This window comes from Ailuropoda melanoleuca, chromosome 12, assembly GCF_002007445.2.
Source record: "Ailuropoda melanoleuca isolate Jingjing chromosome 12, ASM200744v2, whole genome shotgun sequence".
In the NCBI taxonomy this organism is placed as follows: domain Eukaryota; kingdom Metazoa; phylum Chordata; class Mammalia; order Carnivora; family Ursidae; genus Ailuropoda; species Ailuropoda melanoleuca.
Window position 1 is genome coordinate 4,992,776 of NC_048229.1, and position 21,293 is coordinate 5,014,068.

General features: G+C 58.4%; 1 protein-coding gene across 19 annotated transcripts in view; it reads left to right on the forward strand.

The window, feature by feature from the left end:
- NCOR2 (nuclear receptor corepressor 2) overlaps positions 1–21,293 on the forward strand; it is a 217,925-nt gene that overhangs the window by 14,813 nt on the left and 181,819 nt on the right. For 18 of the 19 annotated variants that reach the window (XM_034639637.1, XM_034639639.1, XM_034639635.1 and 15 more), the window contains exon 2: positions 16,262–16,308. The exons of the other annotated variant lie outside the window; for it this stretch is intronic. The gene's annotated coding sequence lies outside the window, so the exon portion shown is untranslated. The remainder of the gene's footprint in view (positions 1–16,261; positions 16,309–21,293) is intronic. 19 annotated transcript variants of the gene reach the window in all.

Sequence of the window (21,293 nt, forward strand, 5' to 3'; positions counted from 1 at the left end):
GGGGGGGTGAGGGGGGCAGAGAAGCTACCTCAGGGAACGGGAAGACGGTGAGAATGTGCCAGCCAGCCTGGGTCCATGGGGCCGGGCTTGGGGACGCCAGCGAAGGTGGCTGCCTTTTATCAAAACAAAACGCTGCAGGTGACTTTCCGGTCCCCCAAGTCCCCTCCCTGGAGGCCTCTACTCAACTAGACGTGTGCTCTTCTTCTAATCCATGTTTTCATGCTTCCTGGGCCCTGCACGGCCTGGGTCCCTGTCTCGTCTCCGGGCTGGGAGGATGAAGGCGTATGGACGTGTTTTTCTGTGGGCACTGCTCTGCAGTTTGCTATTAAGGTGAGCTGTAGGACTCTGCCAGTTTTGTAGGTCAAAAGTGGTCGAATATCGACAGCTTTTATATAATTCAAGCTAGTAATTTCCTGTCCGTGCTTAGACAGGTGGTGGAGCGGAGTGACTACATGCAGGGATTTTGATGGTGCGGGTTCCCATCGCACCCCGCCCCCCATGGCCTCTTATCAGGTGTGAGCGTCTGGCATATTATCGTCTCTCCCCGTGCCTCAGTTTCCCTGTATGTAAAACAGGGATGGGAATACTACCTACATTCCAGATGTGTTTTGAGGATGAGAAGTGTAATACACAAGTGTTTAAAAACCGTGTAGCTGTCGTCATTACTATTATTATAATTTTTTTTTTTTTTTAAGATTTTATTTATTTATTTGGACAGAGACAGAGACAGCCATCGAGAGAGGGAACACAAGCAGGGGGAGTGGGAGAGGGAGAAGCAGGCTCATAGCAGAGGAGCCTGACATGGGGCTGGATCCCAGAACGCCGGGATCACGCCCTGAGCCGAAGGCAGACGCTTAACCGCTGTGCCACCCAGGCGCCCCACTATTATTATAATTTTTAAAAATTATGATTTTGCAGCGTGTTGGTGCAGTTTGATCTAGCTGATGGATTTTAACTTCTGTAGAGATAGTATTTTGTCGTGGGAACACATGACATATGATCAGTGTAGTCCCCGCAGATGCCACGTGAGTCAGTTGCGGTGTTTGGACAGACCTTCTCCAAGCGCCTCGGGGTCCTCACGTGCGTCCCATCTCCTCCATGCGTTCCTGGGCCTGGAATCTTCGGCTTGTGGCCTTTCCAGACATCACCAGCAGGCACTGCCTGGGGGCTGCACTGGCCAACCCTCTCTGCTTTGGGGGGTGGGATCTCCCTACGGCCAAGCCCTTGGGTGGGGCGTGTAGTTTGATAGCTGCCTTACAAAAAAGACTTTCGGTTTTTAGAAGCAGAACAAACATGTTCTCTGTAAGTTGGAAAATTAAGAAACAAAAGCCTGCACGTAAAAAAACCCCGACTACATTCCCACCCTCAGAGAGGGGGCGTTGGCATCTTGGCGTATGTGGGTTTTGATGAAAAGGACCGGCTCTGATCTCTGCTGTGACCATGGGGCATGGGACCAGTGAAATATGGGGATTCTGCACCCCCTGCTCTAGACCCAGCATCCTCAGGGATCGGGGCAGGGATTTGGTGGCTCGGGATGGGGCTTTGCATCGGCTGGATCCGGGAGCTGCCTCTGCCCTGCAGTAGCTGTGGGACATGGCTCATGGAACCTCACCTCTCAGAGCCCCACGACTTTGTCTCCTTGCAGGGTTTTTTTTTTAGTTTTTATTTTTTTAAGATTTTTAAAAAAAGATTTATTTATTTATTTATTAGAGAGGGACAGTCAGCGAGAGAGGGAACACAAGCAGGGGGAGTGGGAGAGGAAGAAGCAGGCTCATAGAGGAAGAGCCTGATGTGGGGCTCGATCCCGGAACACCAGGATCACGCCCTGAGCCGAAGGCAGACGCTTAAGGACTGCGCCACCCAGGTGCCCCTATTTTTTAAAGATTTATTTATTTGACAGAGCACAAGCAGGGGGAGCAGCAGGCAGAGGGAGAGGGAAAAGCAGGCTCCCTTGCAGCGCTGGAGATCAGGAGCTGAGCCGAAGGCAGACATTCAACCAATTAGCCACCCAGGAGCCCCTCCTTGCAGGTTTTTTGTGCAGCCTTGCATTCAGTAGGTGCTCATTTGATGCTTGAAGGGATGCAGTACAGTAGGGACTACTGGGCACTACTGACATTTGGCCCAGATAATTCTGATCTAGGGGCTGTCCTGTGCATTCGGGGATGTGGAACAGCATCCCTGGTCTGCCCACCCAGTAGATCGTACCCGCCCCCCCCCCATTGTGACAACCAGAAATGACTGCAGGAGGACACTGCCCAATGTCCTCGGTGGGGGGGATCTGTCGCCTCTCCAGGACCCCTGTGGTATATGATAGGACCTCAGAGAGGACTGTCTGGAAGGCAGAAAAGCCCCAGGACAGTTTTCCTTGGAGTCTATGCCCAGTGTGTCGATTTTCTTCATTCAGATGCTTTCATTAGTACCTACTGTGTGCTGGGAGCTGTCCTAAGTGCTAGGATTCGTCTGGGAACAGGGCAGGCAGGCGGCCCCCCTTCTTGTTTGTCCCAGGCATAGCTGGACACTCTCCTCACTCACCCCGGGTTGGCCTTGGGCTATGGTGGTGACTTAAGCCCCATTCATGCCTTAGTCTCCCCCCTCTATGAGATGGGGGCAAAGGTGGTCCTGAGGAGCTGTCACCTTGGGCTGTTTCCTTTCCAGGCCTCAGTGTCCCCATCTGGAGAGTGGTGTTTGTGATGGCAATTACCTTCTGGGCTGCCGTTGGGGATTAGCGAGTTCTTTGCTCAGGCACATGGCACACAGTAGGTGCTTTATGACGGTGTGCAGATGATGAGTGCATAGACTCTGAAGGCCAAGTGTGCAAGCATCTGCCCTTGGGTCATCGCAGCCAGCTGGGCAGGGGGTGGGGTGTGCTGGTGGAGTGCCCACGGCATCCTCTCTGTGCCTGGCCATGCGGGTGGGGGTCTTGGTGGGAGGGAGCTCAGCTGCCCTCCTCCCCAGGCCTGTAAGGAGCTGGCTCAGTGGAGATCCCTAAGGCGATTAAGTGGGTTCATTTGATCCTGGACGTGAACTTGAGCAGGCGGCTTATCTCCTGGAGATGAAAGCCAGGCAGGCGATGAGTCCCCTGGCCCAGGCAGGGAGTTTGGGATTTTATCCTCCATCCTTTGCGCAGCTGGGGCCTGTGCTGGGGGCTTTTTGCCCCACCTGCCTCCAGCCCCCTCAGCTGCATGTTCAGACTGTGTGCTTTCGAGGCTGGTCTAATCCTGGCGGGCACACGCCTCGGTAATTCACTGGACCCTTTCAGTCTCGTGAGCCAGCAACGATGATCACTTTCCCTGTGTGACGGGCGAGCTGTTAGGGCCCAGAGAGGTCAGCTAGCTTTCCCAGGGCCACACAGCATCCTGACATGCCCCTCCCCCAAAAAATATTTGTAGCATCTATGTGGAAAATCCCTTTTTATTCTTGGGCACTGAAATTCCTCCCTCATACAGTCTTGACTTTACACAGAATTAACAACAACGAGAAGAAGAATCCGTGTAAGGCCCCAGTTGTAGTATAAAGGGAAATGGGAGGAAGGAGCTGCTGGCTCCCACTCAGGATCAGTACGTGCAGATTTGAGAGACGTGAGCTCAGAAGGGTGTCGGTACTGGAAATACATGAAAGGGACTTAAAAAAAATAAAATAAAAGCAAGTGTTTGGATTGGTTCTGGCCAGTTTTTTTTAATGGCCGGGTCATTTGAAAATTGCGTGGGGAGGATGACTTCTCACAGCATGGGCCTGCTTTCCCCAGCTGAGTGCCCGTCGAAGGACAGCCGTGATTGTCCCTGTACATTTCTGGCATGTTCTGGCTAGGGACACCGCCTCCGAGACCCCCTCTGCCCTAACCACATGAAAACAGTGACGGTGACAGCAGTCATATGACCACGTTGTTCCAGGCCCTTTCTGTAGTTAGGGTAATGCCAGTAAACTGTAATGTGCCGGGGGAGTGGGACCACTGCTGCGGAGACCCTCTCAGCTTTCCTACCACAGTAACACAAACAGTGATGGCAGACCGGGCCCCCGTCTGGCTTGGATGTCTGCAGTAGCCTCTCCCTGGTCCCTGAATCCACTCTTGTCCCTGGGATCTGTCCTCCCTGCGGCAGCCAGAGGGACCCTGTCTGAAGGAGGGGACTCTTCAGTGTCCCGCTCTCCAGGCTCTGCCTCCTCCTTGGAGAATAAACCCAGACGCCCCAAGGCCTGGGTGGCCCCTGCCGCCTTCACCCCTCTCCCCACCCGGGCTTTTACACTTGCTGCCCCCTGCCTGGCACGCTCCCTCCTTGCTGCTATGGGTCTCAGCTCAGATGTCACCCTTGGCGGGGGGGGGGTCGCTTCCCATCGCCATCCTTGCTCCCTGCATACTCCCTGTAGTGTTGTGTGAAGCCCCACAGTGCATTTATTCCCTGGGGTTTTGGTGGCCTTCCCACGTCAGAGGTCACTTCCCAGGCAGCAGGAGCTACTCCCGTGTTGTCTGCTGCTGGGCCCCTGATGTCTGGAATGGTGCTGGCACATAGTAGGGGCTTAGTTGGTTTGTGTCGATGGCTGGATGGGTCCCTTCATGGTGAGATAGAGCCTGGCTGGGCCTGACCTGGGGGAGGGGGTGGATGGGTGCTGGACACAGGGCCCTTGTCCCTCAGGGCTCCCAGCCTGCCTGGAACCGGCTGGACCAGTGCCTGCTGCTTCCTGCCCAGGGAGAGAGGCTCTGAGGGGGTCAGGGTGCACATGGGGTCAGCGGGGTGATGTAGGCCCCAGGGTTCCTTTGGCAATGTCTGAAGATACTTTTTGTTGTCACAAGGCGGGGAGAGGGGGGTGGGGAGGCACTCCAGGGGCCAGAGTTGCTGTAAACATCCTGCAGGGCACAGAGCAGCCCCACAGGGAAGAATGATCTGGCCCAAAGTGCTGGAAGTGGGCATCGGGCCTCGGGAACTCAGCATCTGGGCTGTGCTCTGGGCAGGGGAGGGCAGGGCAAACTAGGTCCCCTTTCCGAGCTGTGTCCACATCTCCGTGGCCCACAGTGTGCCCCTGGGCAGGGTGACTAGGCATCCCAGAGTTGCTCATCATGTCTGTTCCAGCGCAGGGCAGCCGTCAGCCTGCCTTGGTAATGCGTCCCCGACCAGGGTTCCCACAGTCTGGCTGCTGTAGTGTCTCCTCTTCCCGGGGCGAGAGCCAGTTGGAGGCGCTGCGAACGCGGTTGTTGCTGTGGGAGCTCCCCCTGAAAGCATCCTTTCCAGTGCCCTTCTTTACAGATGGCGAGGCTGAGGCCCAGCGCAGGCGAGGAATTGGCCCTGGGTTGCACAGCACAGTAGAGCCTGGACCAGGGAGGCCCGAGGCCCCCGAGGGAGGGGACGCCAGCTCTGGGGTTCCCACAGTCCTCTCCCTCTGGCTAGCAGGCTCCTCCCACTGACCAGATTCCACATCCCCTGTAGTCACTACGGTTATTTATTTTATAATTTGACGAATTTTTAAATCCTTCATGTCTACATGTATATATGTATGTCCCTTGTCATGTTGCATTTCTGTATTATTTATAACATTTATTTTTCTTATCGTAAAACCGTATTATTGCTGTATTCCTACAATGAATACTATTCAGTCAGAAACAGGAATGAAGTGCTGGTGCGTTTGTGATGCAGACGGACCTTGCAAACACGGTGCGGTATGAGAGGAGCCAGACAAGGCCATGCGGGGTCTGACTCTGTTGATAAGAAACGTCCAGAACAAGCAAGCTTGCAGAGCTGGGGGGGGGCAGATGAGTGGTTGCTGGAGGGGGGCTGGGGGCATGGCCGGAGTGGAGTGACTGCTTGTGGGCAGGGGGTTCCTTCCCTACCAGGTCCAGGAGATGTTCTAGAACTAGTTGGGGGTTGTGGTTGCACAACACTGTGAATGTCATCGGTGCTGCTGATTTTGTTCACTTTATAATGATTAATTTTATGTCACGTGAATTTCACCGCACTAGAAAACCAATCTGGAACTGAAATAGATGTGTATTTATTGAGCTCTTACTGTATGCTAGGCACCGTAGGCATTTGCTTACCAAGTCTCTAAGTCAGCCCCAGGAGGTGAGAGTTTCCGTTTCACAGTCAAGGGGCAGGCGCAGAGATGTTACGCGTCCTGTCCGGGATCACACAGCCAGAAAGCAGTGGAACCCTGACGGACGGTTGGACGTACAGACAGATGGACAGACGTGAAGCAGTGCCCGGGGCTGGATCCTGATGTCCCCGCCTCTCTCGGCTGAGCCCAGCCCGGAAAGTGGTAGAATCTGTGCGGGGGTGGGGCTCTCCTGCCTGCCTGCCTGCCCTCCAGCCATGAACACAACACTCCTGAGGGGCAGTGCTTTGCTGGGGCCGAGGGGCCCTCGGGGTCACTGGGTTGTGGTGCGTGTGGGTGGGATCCCGTAGCCCTGGGGCTGGTGTACCCGGAGTTGTTCACCTTCTTGCACCCTGAGAGGGACCCCAGGCACAGTGGCTGTTGTTTGTCTCCACCCCCACCCCAGCTACAGAAGCAGGAACTTTCCAACACAGGGTGCTGTGATTCAGTGTGGCTCACTCTGGGGATCACGGGGTCGGGGGGGCTGGGCTGTTTTCAGTTTCCGCTGAGTTTCTCGCTCTGACTCAGTGCTGCTCCTGGCCTCAGTGACCTGGGCTTATGAACACCTGCTGAGCCGAGCTCTCGCTCATGTGAGCCGTCAGAAAGATCCAGGCTTGATGCGTCCCTCGCTGGCTTCCTTGGACCTCGGTTTTCCCATCTGTGTAGTGGGGGCATGGAGAGAGGTGTTTATTGATGTCTTTCATATTGATCAGCGGATGTGAGGGGCTGCACATGTGTGGGTGTGTGTGAAGGGATTTGGTGCAGAAACAAGGGCCTAAAAGCCAGTGGAGGCTCTTGGGGAGGCCTGCAGCCTCTACGCCCTCCCCCATCCTCTCCACGGCAGACCTGGGCGGAGGGTGTGTGTGTCACGACGTCCTTCTATTCTCCAGGACAGCCAGCTGCCAAGTCCAGTGGGTGAATGCATGGTGGCCACTGAAGCCTGCATCTCCCACCGGCTCCTGTTGTAGAGGTTGGGACGGAAGCCTGTGCTCTGGGTCTTCTCATCCTGGCCTGGCTAAGGGGCTAAGTCTGGGTGCCCGAGGTGCTGGGGGAGTTGACTGATGTCCGAGTAGGATTGGGGGCTGGGCTCCGGTCCCTGGGGAGGCCCAATGGCAAGCTTGAGCTGAGCCCCTGACCTGAGTTTGAACAGCGCCGCCTCCTGGCCTGCGAAGTAATCCCGGCCTCATCCCTGCTTTCTAGATGGGGAAACTGAGGTTTGCAGAAGCAAGGTGACTTCCTCAGGCTTTTCAGAATGGCAGGGCTGGGCCTCAGCCAGCCTGATTTTTGCCGATCTGGTTATTACTGTTTTGTAGCTGAGGAAACAGCCTCAGAGAAGTTCAGCCGTGAGTGTGGGGTCATCCAGCTGGAACCTGGATTGAGTCCGGGTGTCAGGCCAGGCCCTGGGCTTCAGGGACTCTGGGTATGGGCTCCCTTGCTGGGCCTTACTGTCCCATCTGTGCAGTGAACACTGCCTCAAGGATTGGTCCCTCCTGGTGCATAGGTCGCGGAGGATGGGGCCTGGGCTGATGTCCAGCGTGCAGGCGGGTGGGGAGCATGCGGAGGGGGGCTGGGAGAGGGAGTGGGGTGGGGCGGATGATAGAGCATAGAGGGAGGAAGTGTGCAAGGACCCTGATCGTTCTTTGGATCAGGTCAGCGGGAACCATCCTGCCCGCCCTCGGTTGCTGGATTCCCTGGAATATCCCCTGGGCCTCGGGTGACAAATCTCTTTCACCGTCTCTTGACCTGGACAATTAATTGCTTCTGGTGATCGATGGCTCCATGGCACCCTTGCTCTCCCAGGCAGCCCCCAGCCCCTCCCTGCAGCCACTAATGGCCCAGACCCCGCTCCGGGGCGGGGGGGGGGGGGGGGAGCCTGGGGCCAGAGGCAGGGAAGGCTTTGCAGCAGTTTTCCTTCTGGCTGACCGTTAGGATCCAGTGGCAGACAGCCTCTCTGGGGGGAACCCCCCCCGCTAACATCTTGGGATGCTTGCTTTGTGCTCTCAAAGGGGAGAGATTGAATTATCTTTACAATGAGGGGGCCACTGAAGGGCATCCAGAGACTTCTGGAAGTTTCCACCCCATGGAGAGAGCCTGCTCTCTTGTCTCCTGCCCCACAGGGAGCTTCTGGGCAGAGGTATCCAACAGAGATAACGTTGTGTGGTTATAGTGGGTGCCTGGATGCAAATCTCAGCTGTGGGAAGCCCGGGTGAGTGTTCTTGCCTCGCTGCCTCATTGCCCCCATCTGTAAAATGGGGAGGGCCATAGGGCTGTTGTGAGAATTAGCCAGTTACTAGGCACGGAGGGCTGAACGGTATGCCTGGCACTGTGAAGCCCTCAGGAGGGGAGCTCCAGGTCCCTGCGGGCTGTCAGTGCCGGTGGTGGACAGACAGATGGATGGACAGATGGCTCCTCCATGCTGGCGCCTCCACAGGCCTGGAGGGAAGCCCCTGGCCCTCCCAGCCTGGTCTGCGCTGCCTGCCCTGCCTTGGCCTGTGCTTGGCAGGGAGCCAGGCTGCTGAAGCCACGCGCCTGGGCCCCCGCCTGCCCCCCTTCCCTCCAGAAGCAGTCAATATTCCGGCTCCTTCCTGGCGTCTGATTCTTCTGTCGGTTGCTGTCCCCGAAGATGGCCCCACACCCCGAGCGAAGAGATGGGCAGGAGGTTTCAGAGAAGCGTGTTTGGGGCCAAATTGGTGGTGTTGAGGTTAAGAGGATGGGGCGGCTGCGCATAAGCCCAGGTTTCATCTAGTCTACCCGGCCCTCGAAGCCTGTGCCATCTCACGGGGCTGCCAAACCTCTCTGGGCCTTGGTTTCTCCACCTTTGAAATGAGGTCAGGATCGTGCCCCCCTTGCTGGGCTGTGAAGATGGCCCAAAGCCTGCCGAGGGGGTGTTCCCGTGAGGGTGACCAGTGTGGTGGCTTGCCCGACGGTGGTGTAGGCCTCTCTTGAGAGCCCAGACAGGTGGACTTGGGGGCTGGGGTGTGCACTGGCAGCATCAGGGCTGCTCTGCCCTTCTCTCCCTGACTGTGTGCCCCCTTTGCATGGGCCTTGGGGCCCCTTGAGTGTCCCCCACCATTGGATGGGCTCTGTCCCCTTTGGATGGAGCCATGCGTCCCCCTCCTCATAGCCCTCTCTTGGGCCCCCACCCCCTCCTCCTCTTTGTCCTACCCTAGGCCCTGTCCACTTCCACCCACACCCCCTGGCCTCGCTGTGGCCACCACCATCCTGGCGGGAGGGGGAGGGGTGGGGTGGCCAGGGCTCCTTTTGGCCAGTGTGTGCCCCCGCCTTCTGCCCCCCAGCGCTTGCTGGCTGCCGCAGTCCGGTGGGGAATCAGAGACCTGGAGAACTCCCCGTGATTGCCTCTGCAGCTTCTAGGAGAGCTGGTGCAGGCGGCACGCCTCAGCTGTCACTTGAGAAGGAAAATAAAATGTCCCAGTGGCTTCTAAATGGAAGGGCCGTGGAGCCTGCCTCCCACTCCGGCTGTCTGGGCTGCTGGCTACTGCAGCGGTGGGGAAGGCCCACCCCCGGCCCCTCTCCACCTGATGTGAGGAGATGTGCCGGGTGGCCCAGGCAGCTCCCCTAGGTCCTCCTCTGTGCCTCGTCCCACCCCGAAAGGCCTCAGAGCCCTGGCCTGCTTCCAGCCTGGAGCCGGGGTCATGTGGTGGCTGAAGTCCGCAAATCCAGCCTGCAGGGACCGCTTGTGGAGGTCACGCTCGCCCCTTGGGGGCCAGTGCCCACCTTGTGGATGGCCTCTGCAGAGGTCCGGCACGGCTCACACTGCTGGCTGCTGCAGCCACGTGGAGGCTTGCATGGGCGTCACTTCCCTTTCCTCGAAGGGGCAGGCACCTCAGTGGTCCCCGGGCTGTGGGCGACTTCGTAGAACTTGCCCCATGCCTGCTGACGCGGTTTGACATGGGAAGGCTGGGGCTGCAGGCGGAGCATCTCCCCTCTGAGGGCCAGCACTGGGGGTCCTGCCCTGGAGCAGCAGAGCCGGGTAGGGGGACCGGGTCCCAGCCCTGCCTGCGGGCTCCCCTGGGCAGGAGGCGATGCCTGGGGTGCTGCTGGTGACTTGTGGCGCCTGCTCCTTGTAGGGTCCCAGTCTGTGCCTCTGCGGTGACTGTGAGGCACAGTGAGGGTGCCACGCCCTCCGCAGGGACCACGGAGGGGTGGGGCAGCTGGCCGTGAGATCGCCTCTTGGAGCCTCAGTCTGTCCATTGGGGAGCCGGGCGGCAGCAGCTCCAGAGAGAGGCTGCAGGAAGAATTAAGTTGGATCTGCGCTGCCTGGCCCAGTGTCTGAGCTAACACAGGGAGGGGTTGCCCCGACCATTGACATCCCTGACGCTCAGCCCCCATGCAGGGGTTAATACTGCCGGGGCTCCTATCCTGACTTCTCCACTCTCCAGCTCAACCTCCCTGGGTCTCAGTTTTCTCATTAGTAAAGTGGGGATAATAAAGAACCCGTTTGAAGGGTTGTTGGAGTTTAGTAAGTACTCAGTCTGGGGCTGCCACTGAGTTGCTAAGTGTTAGTTACGACTACTGTTATTATTAGTTGTTGGTTTTGTGGCTGCTCTCAGATAGGATGTTGCGGGAGTGAGGGCTGCCTGGAGGAAGAGGGCCTTGGGCTTGTACGCATGGGTGTGATTCTGGTGGGTGTGGGAGGTGCGTGGTGGGGGGCGGCCTGTCTGTCGGGGGAGGGGACTGGTGGAAGATAGCAGGCAGGTCTAGGGCCATACTGTGTGCCTGGGCCCATGACGCACCCACTGTGTGCCGGATGCTGCGTTGGCTCTGTTGTGATCTCATTGGGTTCACTGTATGCCAGGCCTTCTCTCAGCCCTGCTGTCAGCTGCACCCCATGGTGTTGACCCTGCTGTGCACGGGCCCCCCCATGTGTACCCGGCCTCTTTTACTCTGAGCCTCGCCTTGCAGGTCCCACTCTGCATCTGGCTTTGGGTAGACTTGTGGCCTCAGTGAGGGATGAAATCAGGTCCTTTCCTGGGGGACTCAGGGTCTGCTGGGAGTGGCCAGACAGAGCCTTTGGGTGGGGTGGCACTGAGGGCCAGAACATGCCTGGACTGTCTAGAAAGGCTTACTCGTTGGGTGGGAGGGGAGAGGGCATGATGGAGTTGGGCTTTGAGGCATGTGTAGGAGTTCTCTGGAGAGACCACTTGCTATCAGCTGTACCAGGGCAAGCTGCAGGCCCAGACCAGTCCAGTATGGGCCTCAGTCTGCCTCACTGTGGAATGAACACATTAGGGAGAAATTTGCTGGGGTCCTAGAAGAGTCAAGAAAGTGTCCAGTTCTAGCCCTTGTTCTGTAAGTTTCCAGCTGAGACCCTTGGGACAGGGGACCATTCCATGTGACATCTCTCCCTTTCCCTGTTTGTCTTGGAGCACTGCTCTGAGGTCCCGAGGAGAGGGACACGTTGACAGCACTCGTTGTGACAGTTTGTCGAGCACCTATGCTGTGCTGGGAGCTGTTCTGTATTGGCTTGTTCAGTGGGTACCGCACCCTACGGGGAGCAGGGGACACTGTCCCCACCCCTCGGGTTACAGATGGGGAGCCAGAGGCACAGGGAGAGGAGTGGTTTCAGTGTGTTTGGGACTGGAACCCAGGCTGCCTCTGGCCCCACCTCGCCCATTGTCTGTGGGTACCACGGGTGCTCTGTCAACACCTGCTCTCTTCCCTGCCCCTCAAAAATGTGCCCCCTGGGGCCCTGACCGCGGTGCTGCCCCTGCCGTGGGAGGCTGGGAGGAGGCTGGGTTGGGAGAGAGGATTTGTTCTGTGTGTTCGTGGGTGCTCTGGGGCACACGGAGGTAAAGGCCTGATATCACACGAGGGCCTGGAGGGGCCAGCAAGGTTGGGGACTTGCCCCTGGGTGGCCACGGTGGGGCCTGGTGGGAAAGGCCAGGAGGAGCTGGAGTCCAGCCATCAATGCTTGCCTGGCCCTGAGGCGGAGCCCTTAGGTTCTGACTTTAAGAGAGACTCCAGTGCAGGAGGAAGCCCGAGGCTGGGCCTGGGCAGGAGGTCGCTACCTCCAAGGAGCCCTCAGTGATTGACCTAGACCTGTCCTCAGCAGCCCTGCCTCACACTGTTCCTACTCAGTTTTGAGTCCTGTGGCCTTGCCCTGGAGATAAAACCCAGGGGTCCTCTCCCTGCCCTGTTGGCTGTTTCCAGTTCAGCTGGTTCCCACCTCTAGGCCTTTGCATCTGTTGTGCCCTCCTCCTGGAGTGCCCTTCCTGCTTATCTCTACAGGACCAGCTGCTCCTAGACCTTCAGCCCCGGTGTGCAGTGTCACCTCCTGGGGAGACCGTCCCTGCCCCACCCCCCATGCCCTTCATTGCAGGTTCTCTCTGGTTTATGTCCCTCACTGCTCTTTGAAGTCACCCTGTTCACTTACTGATGCGCCTGTGGGGGGGTGTGGGTGTGGGTGGGCGTGCCCATGTCCACTTAGAGCCCTCCTTGTTTGTGTTCAAGGCTGCATCCGCCCTGGAGTTTGAATTCTGGCTAGCTCTGTCCTCTCCCGGCTCTGTGGCCTTGAGCTGGTGGCTTCCTGTCTCTGAGTGAGGCGGGTGGACACATTGGGCTGGCCTCTGTGACTCGGGTGATCTGGGCAGGCTTCCTGGAGGAGGAAAAGGCGGTGCTTGTGCTCAGTCCGGGAGGGCGGAGGGGGCGGGTGAGGGTGCATTTGGCAGAGGCCTGAAGGGGCTTATTGTGGGTCTCAGCCCGTGGGCCCGGAGCCACTGACGCCGTTGATCTAGAGTTGCCGTGGGTTTGGGAGAAGGAGCCCCCCTTGGATCTGCTTTGCTGGGAGAAGAGGAGGACAGGAAGGGGCTGGAAGTCGGCATCCGTGGCCTGGGCCAGGACAGGGCTGCCCAGGGGAGTGGAGTAGGAAGGGTGCCTGGTCCCCCCACGTGCTCAGTGAGTGAAGCCCGCACGGATGTGAGTGAGTGTGAGGTGCCCAGGAGCATGGATCAGGAGCATGTGAGTGGATGAGGCAATGAGCCAGTGGGCGAGTGGCCGAGGGTGTGCACGGGCGTGAACAAGTGTGTTCAGCACCAGCATGAGGGAGACGGTGGGTGAGGCTGAGGGGTGTGGAGCATGGCTGGGCCCCCGCGGCTGCTCCCTGGCCTGTTGGGCATGGGGGTTGGTGCTGCCCCCTCTTGCAGAGGACCCAGGGCAGAGGGAGGGCCTGGGGACATGCAGCTCTGTCCTGGGAGGTGCGAGCCCCTCCATGCTGGCAGGGGGGCGGCGGGGGAGCCCCAGCAACCCCCTCCCTGGCTGCCCTGCCTCGTGTTCTGGCTCCCACCACCCAAAGGGCATGAACCCGGGTTCAGATCGCAGCTGTGTGACCTTGGGTGGATTACCTCCACTCTCTGAGCCTCGGCTGCCTGGGCTGGAACACAGAGGTGTGGGTGGTCATGAGGAATAACGCGAGTGCTGCGTGAAACGCGTTTGGAACACAGACAGGCAGGAGGCTATGTTTCTCTTCTCCCTCCCCTACGCAGAGCTGACCAGGGCTCCCTGACCCCTGTCCAAGCTGTCCAGCCCAACTCCCTCCTGCCTGCCCTATGGATTCTCCTTGTGGCGTGCTCTTCCCTTCCACCTCTCCCGCCTCCGCGGGGACCCTCCCAGGCTGGTGCAGGAGCCTGCCCTTGGCCACTGGCTTCCACCCTCCACTGCCCGGCTGGAATGCGCTCTCCAAATCCCAGTGGGAGCTTGTGCCTTCTGGGCATGCAGAACTCTCCTGAGGGTCTCCCCGCTCTGGGAGTAAAGCTGCTGCCTGCGGGCTCTTTGTGACCAGTCAAGTCTCCCTGGGTTTGTGCGTTCAGTCTGTTCCACCTGCGGTTCTGGGTTCCACGCGCTTTGTCCCCTTCTCTGCTCCCACCCGCCCTCTACCCCTGTGTCCTCTCTTGGGAAGCCCCGGTCAATTCTCTAGGTTGGGAACTGCTCTCTGGACTTGCGTGTGACTCAGTCATTACTGGGAGATGGCCCTATCTCCCCCTGGTCTGTGTGACCCTTGGGCAGCCGGGCTGGTCCTGCCCCCCTGCTGCCAGGTGCTCTGTGTCCCAGGACTGTAGGAGGAACTGGCTGGAATTGGGAGAAGGTACACAGAAGTTGGGGTCTGAGCCCCCAGCTGTGGCCTGGGGAGAGCGCCCATTGGGCCTGACCATCCTCGAGCCCTTTACAAGGTTTTTGGGAGCCTGGTTCCAGACGGCTGTGGGGACGTGCCTGGGCCCTCCCTGCTCCCAACCTTATGTGGGGGCCTGTCTCTGGAGCTGCCGCAGATGGCAGGACCAAGTGCCAAGCCTGGGGGCATCATAATGAAAAAAAACTCAACAGAAAAAGAAGGGGATGGAAAGAAAGGGTGGGGTTGTCCACCTTGAGCTATCTTCAGCTGCCCCTTTCAGGGCTCTTTGGGATCCGAACGGCCTGCCAGGGCAGACGGCTCCTGGAGCTTCGCCGCCTGCTCCTGGGTAGGGGTAATGGTAGTGCCCAGCGGTAACTGAGCGCTTGTGGTGTGCTCTGCAAGCACTTTGCATCCACTCTGAGGTCCGTACATTTACCACTGTTCCCATTCCAGAGATGGGAATACTGAGGCTTGGGAGGTGAAGCAACTCATCCAAGGGTGCACAGCTGGGAAGGGCAGAGCCCCTATTTGAACCCAGGGATCCTGGCTGCAGAGGCCGAGCCCTGCATGGAGCTGTCCCCAGTGCTGTGAGACTGGTCATCCCCAGCTCCACTTGTCTCGGCATGGGTGAAGAAGGGGCTTCTGGAAGGCCCACTGGATTTTGAGATGTTTGCACATGCATGGGCCATGGAGACATCTTGGGGAGCGGGCCCATTTTCTGGATGGGAAGACTGAGCTCAGAGAGTGCTGGGGGCTTGCCCAAAGTCATAGCTGTTAGTGGGACCGGAGCCAGCTTTCTGGACTCTCTGCCCAGTGCTCTGCCCACTGTACAATTTCTTTACATTTTTTTTTTTTCTGTGTAAAAGCCAACATAATAACACAAGAACACATGGGTGCAGATGAATGAATAATCATATACCATGTAGCCCCCCCGTCCTGGCCCCCATGGTGATCAGCATCCTGGCTTTTCATGGGAATCTTTCTGTTCTGGGGTGACCACCTCTGTGGGCCTCTCTACATGTGAAACTTGAGTGTTGCCTTTCCCAGAATCGTGTGCGTGGACCAAGGGTGTGTGGCAGCCCTTTGAGCCTGGCATGTGTGCTCGGCACGAGAGCCTGAGGTCCCTCTGCCTGATTGTGTGAGCCCCTACTTTGTCACATGTTGCTGGGGACAAGCAGTATTCTGAGGCGCACCTGTTGGTGGACGGCTGGATCGTTTGCGGGTTTTTTGGTGTGATTATGAAGAAAGCGGTAACAGACGTTTGTGTGGAGTCTTTGTGAGGACCTGTGGTTTCATTCCTCTCGCAGAATGGCCCAGGGGTGGGATTGCTGGGTCCCATGGTCACGAGATACTTGGTGTCTGTCTGTCTTTAATCTTAGCTGTCCAGGTGGCTGTGCGCTGGCCCCGGAGGGCTTTAACTTGCTTGCGCTCTCCCGATGATTAGTGAAATCGAGCACTTTTTCATGTGCTTATGGGCCATTTGTATATTGACTTTTGTGAAGTGCCATCAAGTCTTCGGTCCGTTCTTCTGTTGGGTTGACTGGCTCTTTCTTATTTCTTTGTGGGTGTCCTTTATATATTCCGGACACGAGTTTCCACCTGACCGTTTCTGACTTTGAATGGTGATGTGGAAATTCTTGAGATGAGAATAGCAGGTGCACTCCTTCAGGGGTCCCCTGCATGTCCATAGGGTCCTCTGGGAGGTTCATGGGGGGGTTCACAGTGACACTGTGATCTGGGCCCCCAGCTCCTCAGTGGCCCTGCTGATTGTAACCACACAGCTCAGGTTGGAATCCCAGCTCTGTGACTTCCTAGTGGTGGGACTGGGGGGCAGGAGACTTTGCTTCTCTGAGCCTCAGTGTCCCTCTCCGTCACTGGTGGCAGAGTGCCCGCTGGGCTGTGGCAGGGAAGTGCTTGGCCTAATGCATCCAGAGCCCCAGGCACAGACCAGTGGACCGCGCCATCCCTACCCACACATTGACGTGGCCGTGCCATACTTAGCTCATGTGTGGAGGCTGCTGACTTTTTACTAACAAGACTCGTATTTTCCTCCTGCAGGACTCCCAGGCTCTTTGAGGACTCCACGTTGCTGGAGGCTGTTTCTGGTAGGTTCACAGCTGTCCCCACTGCTATCTCTAGTGGATTCACATTGCTGGGACCTTCTCATGGGCGAGGGCAGGAATTTCTGGGGAAGCCAGATTCCTCCTGCTGGATGTGGTTGGGGGCCCAGTGTGACCTGGTGGGGTGGGATCTGGTACCCCAGAGTTGCCCAGGGCAGGGAATGGCTTGGGGGATTTGGGGGTCCCTGGGGATAGGATATGGTGCCCGAGAGAAGGGGCGGTCCCTGACAGTGTAGATGTGGGATGGTGGGTTCATGGGTGCATTGCTTCTATGCTCTGAAGGTGGCTGCAGGCATGGGGAGGAAGAGGCCCGTGGAAAGGCCCTTGTGTTGGGGTGGCGGGTGTTGGAGGATGTCCTCAGCCCGGACACATGCGTGCCGCTATAACCGCCATGCCAGTGGGAGATGAGGGGGCCCGTGTGCCAAGCCCTGGCACTGCTGCATTCATGCTGGGCACCCAGGGCAAGTCACTTCCTCTCCCTGTGTCTCCACTTCCCAGCCTGTAGACTGGGGGCACTAACAGTGTCCCCTCGCAGCGTGGCAGTGACGATGACATGAGCTTAGACAGAACAGAGCCTGGCACGGAGTAGGTGCTTGACAAGCCGGTGTCACAGCTAGTGCTTTCCCTGTGTGGGTCTCCCGGCAATGCCCCCCAGACGGGCTGTGATCCTCATTTTACAAACAAGGAAACTGAGGCACATGTGGGTCACCTGTCTCAGCTGGAAGCTAAGACCTGGGACTTGAACCCTTGGTTGACCCTCCCAGGGAACCTGGCAGCTTCCTTCCCAACATGCTCATTTGGCAGCAAGCAGACTAAGGCCATACTGGGCAGGTCTGTGTCCACTGCCTGTCCCTCCACCTGGTACCTTGGATGGCAGGGCCTCTCCCACACCGGGGGACTGGGGAGGGGTCAGATGGGCACAGGCAGGGTTTGGGATGACAGGGGAGAGGGAAGGCAGTCCAGGAGCAGGTCATGCGTGGTGGACAAAAGCTTGGAGCTGGGAATTCGGAGGTTCGGCCTGGCTGGTGCACAGCATCTTCTGTATTACGTTGATCTTTAACTAGGAGAGGTGCAGTACTCCTGAGCCGGGACTCTGGAGTCCGGCTGCCTGAGTGCGGGTCTCTCTTGGCCACTCATTATTTGCATGACCCTGGGAAAGGCCCTGTGCCACCCGGTGCCTCAATTTTCCCTTCTATAAAATGGGGATGCTACCATATCTCCCTGCCTCCCCCCCAGCCCCCACAGGATTGGTAATGAGTGGATTGTTGCTAAGATTTCTGTGTTTTTATAATTTTTTAAGCAGCTGGGGAACTTGTAGCAGAGGGGGCTGAATCCATGGCCCCTTCTCCCTGTGCCTGGTCCCCATCCCTGGAGTCATGGGGCTTGGCTCAGGGAAGACAGGTGCTGACCCAGGCCTGGTAAAGACTAAGGCCAGGTCCTGGGAGATAGACCCTGGTGCGTATGACAGGGACAGTCCATTCCCCTCCCCAAGAGTTGGAAGATTTGGAGACCTAGCGGAGGATGCCTCCCAGAGGGATTGTGGGGAAGGGGTCCTGGGTCTGGGTCACGAGGTGAGCACCCAGTACCAGCCCATGCCCTGGAGGAAGGAGTGGTCAGTGGGGATGGCCTCCGAGAAGCGACAGCTAGGTGCCTTCCTGGCTCCGTGGCTCCGTGGCTGTGTGGCACTGAGCACTCTGCTGAGGCTTCAGAGATGGGGCATGGGCTTCTGTGAGCATGTGGTGCTCAGCAGGTGGTAGGTGCTTGTTCACTGCTCCCCATGTCTTTTTTTTACCTCTGACTGACAGAGCTGTTCCTTTGGGGGGTGAGGAGGGGGCATCAGCTAGGTCTGGGCCCCAAAGGAGGGTTTGAGGGGGGCTGAGTGGCCGGCAGAGCCCCCAGCCTGACCTGCAGCTTCCGTGGCAGGGCTGAGATCAGGCACTCTGTGCTCCTCTGGGCTCCCAAGCACCTCCCACCTTTGCCCCCCCTCCCCCAGAGTCATACCAGGTGCAGACGGGGACCTGGGAGGGACAGCTGGGGTCCCCGTGCAGTACCATTGTGCATGGGGTAAACTGAGGCTGAGAGGCAAGTGGGAGGAGTTTCAGTCCTTGTCCCTGATACCTAGTCCTTGTCCCTGACACCCAGCCCTTGGCTGATGTCCTGGCTTCCCTGGCAGTTCTGCAGCAGATGGGCCTCCTGCACACCTGGGCTTGAATCCTTGTCCGTGCCTTGGTTTCATCATCTGGCAAATGGGTGTCCTGCAGGGTCATTGAGGGCATTGCTGGGCCCACAGTAGGTAAGCACGTTCTGACTCAGACCTGGCTGCTATCGAGAGGTTTTACTCCTCTTCAGAAGACATTCATTCGCAGAACGATTATTCCTGGGGCACCTACTGTGTGCTAGGCGTTGTTCCAGGTGGTGGAGAAGGAGCTGTGAGTAGGGTAGACGAGTGTCCTGTCCTCCCTGGGTGAGGCAGATAGTAAGCAAGTCACATACACACGGTGTGTCCTGTGGTGGGGAGCTCGGGCAGGAAGAACCGATGGAGAAGGGGTTTGGGAAGTGTGCGGGTGGGCTGGGGGTGGCCATTTCAAATGGGGGGGAGTGAGGGTGGTGCTACTTGAGAAGGTGGGTTTGAGCAAAAACCTGCAGGAGGAGAGGAAGGGTGTCCCGGGCAGAGGGAACAGTTCATGCGAAGGCTCTGAGGCTGCGTGGAGTGGGCCTCTGGGTTTGCAGGGGACTGTGTGAGATATGGGTGGGTTTTCTTGGGGCTGGCCTCTCTCTTTTGCTCCCCAACTTCCCCCTTGCCCCAGGAGGCAGGAGGAATCAAGAAGCTTGTAGGTTGCCTGCTTCTTGAGCCAGGCCCTGGCCCCATGCCTTGGAGGTGGGGAGGTATGGGCGACCCTGGTGGTCGTCCCGCCGTGGTGATGATGAGCCCATTGAGGTTTGGGTACCTCTGAGGTTGAAGGAAGGCCGCCTTGCCCGGGGCTGGGGGGGTCCCTTCCTCCTCCTCCTCTGCCTTTTGGTCCTCCATCAATCTGCCTTACTGGCCTAATGGGGAGCCTTCCTCCCAGGGCTGAGTTATCTGCTTGTCATGCCATGGCCCACCCGAGGACGATAAAAGGGCTTTTTGTCTGCAAGCACTTAGCTTCCTCCTCTGGGGCAATCCATCACGTCTGAGGAAGGAGGGAGGCAGACAGATGGGGGAGGGGCAGAGGGGGTCCCAGGAGCCCCCCCCCCCCCCCAGACCCAAGTGGCTCCTCAGCCCAGAGACAAGGCCTGTCTGGGGACAGGCAGGGGCAGCTGGGAGGGGGACCATGGGGGCGGCGCAGAGGCAGGGCCGATGTATGAAGACAGAGGCGCTGTGTCGACTCTTTGCCCCGCAGCTCCCGGCTGGCAGCTTGAGGGCCTTTCTGAGACCCTCACCAGAGCTGGGGGTGGGGAAGACATGCGTAGGCCAGGGAGGCCCAGGGTCCAGGATAGTAATGTAACAGCCACAGCAAACACTCCTGTCTCCTGAGACCCCCTTCTAAGCACCTCGTGGGATTATCTCATTTAATCCTCAGAGCGACCCCATGAGATGGGGACTGTTGTTGTCCTGTTCCATAGATGAGGAAATCAAGGCACAGGGAGGGGATGTGATGTCCCCAAGAGGGCAAGTGGCAGAGGGAGGGTTTGAACTCAGGGAGCCCAGCTCTGGAGTCTCTGTGCTCGTGTATGTCGCTGGAGGAGGTGGCGTTTGGTTTGGGGTGTGGGGGGGCAAGCCAGGTGTGGGTCTTGACCTGAGTGGGTGGGGAGTACTCCTGGCATCCCAGGTCGGGGAGCTGTGGGAGCCGGCGCACAGGTGGGCAGGTGGGGTTTGCCCTTGCAGTGTGGTGCGTGATGGTGTACAGATGAGGGCCGAGGGGTTGGGTATGGGTGGGGGCTGGGGTGGCAGGCTTTCCAGGTACTTGGGGAGGAAGATGGGGACCAATCATCCTGCAGACGGATGAGTGTGCAGGTGTGTATGTTGGGAGCTTGCGGGGGGAAGTTTCTTGGGGCTTAGCCCTGCAGAATCACACCCCTCAGAACTCTATTTGCTCCACCTTGGAGCAGAGAGAGGGCCCACTAGCTTTGTTGCTGGTTGGGCGGGGCCCTGGTCCCTCCGCTGGGTGGAGGAGGTGAGCACATGGGGGTTCTCTGCCCTGGGCAAGCTGTCCCTCCCCCTCCTTTCCTTCCTTTCCCCTCCTCCCCTGCCCCTCGCTCCATTCCCCTCCATCTCTCCCTTCCCCTCCTTCCCCTCTTCCTTCCTCCCCCTCCTCCCTCCCTACCCCCCTCCTCCTTCCCTCCCCTTCCCACAACCCCCCTCCTTCTCCCCACAGGCCACCCTCAAATGACAGCAATTAATGGTGCCTCTGATGGGCTGGGAGGACGGGGCTGACAGTTGAGCGTGTCTGCCTGCGGCTGGCCCTCTAATCGGGCCCGGGGGACGCCCCCTCCTGCCATGGCTTCTAGGGCCCGCTCCATCACTCAGAGGGTAGCAGGGAACAGGGGCTGCCTTTGGCGGGCAGGTGCGTGTGAGCTGGCACAGAAGCTACTCGCTAGGTCCTGCCATCCTTTTATTATTATTATCTTTTTTCTTTCCTAAATGGGGGGCTTTGGGGTGACCCTTGTCATACCCCAGTTAGTGTCCATGTGATGGCTAGGCCACCAAGGTGCCCTTCCCCACTGGGACGTCCTCTCCGCTGGCCAGCTCCTGCCCCAAAATGACCTCTGGGGTATTGAGCCGCCATCAGGGCCAGCCCCTCCCCCCAGGGCCCCCATCCTTTCGTGTCTGCCCTCCTGGTTGGAGTGTCGAGGGGCCTTGTCCTGTTCTGCACACCAGGCATCAGTTAAATGCTGGAGCCCCGGCAGCCGGGAGCCTTCAGTGACGGGGGTAGCCACCCAGGCCTGGAATCTTGTCTGGTGGGGGTCTTGTGTGTGTTGTGGGGGGGGGG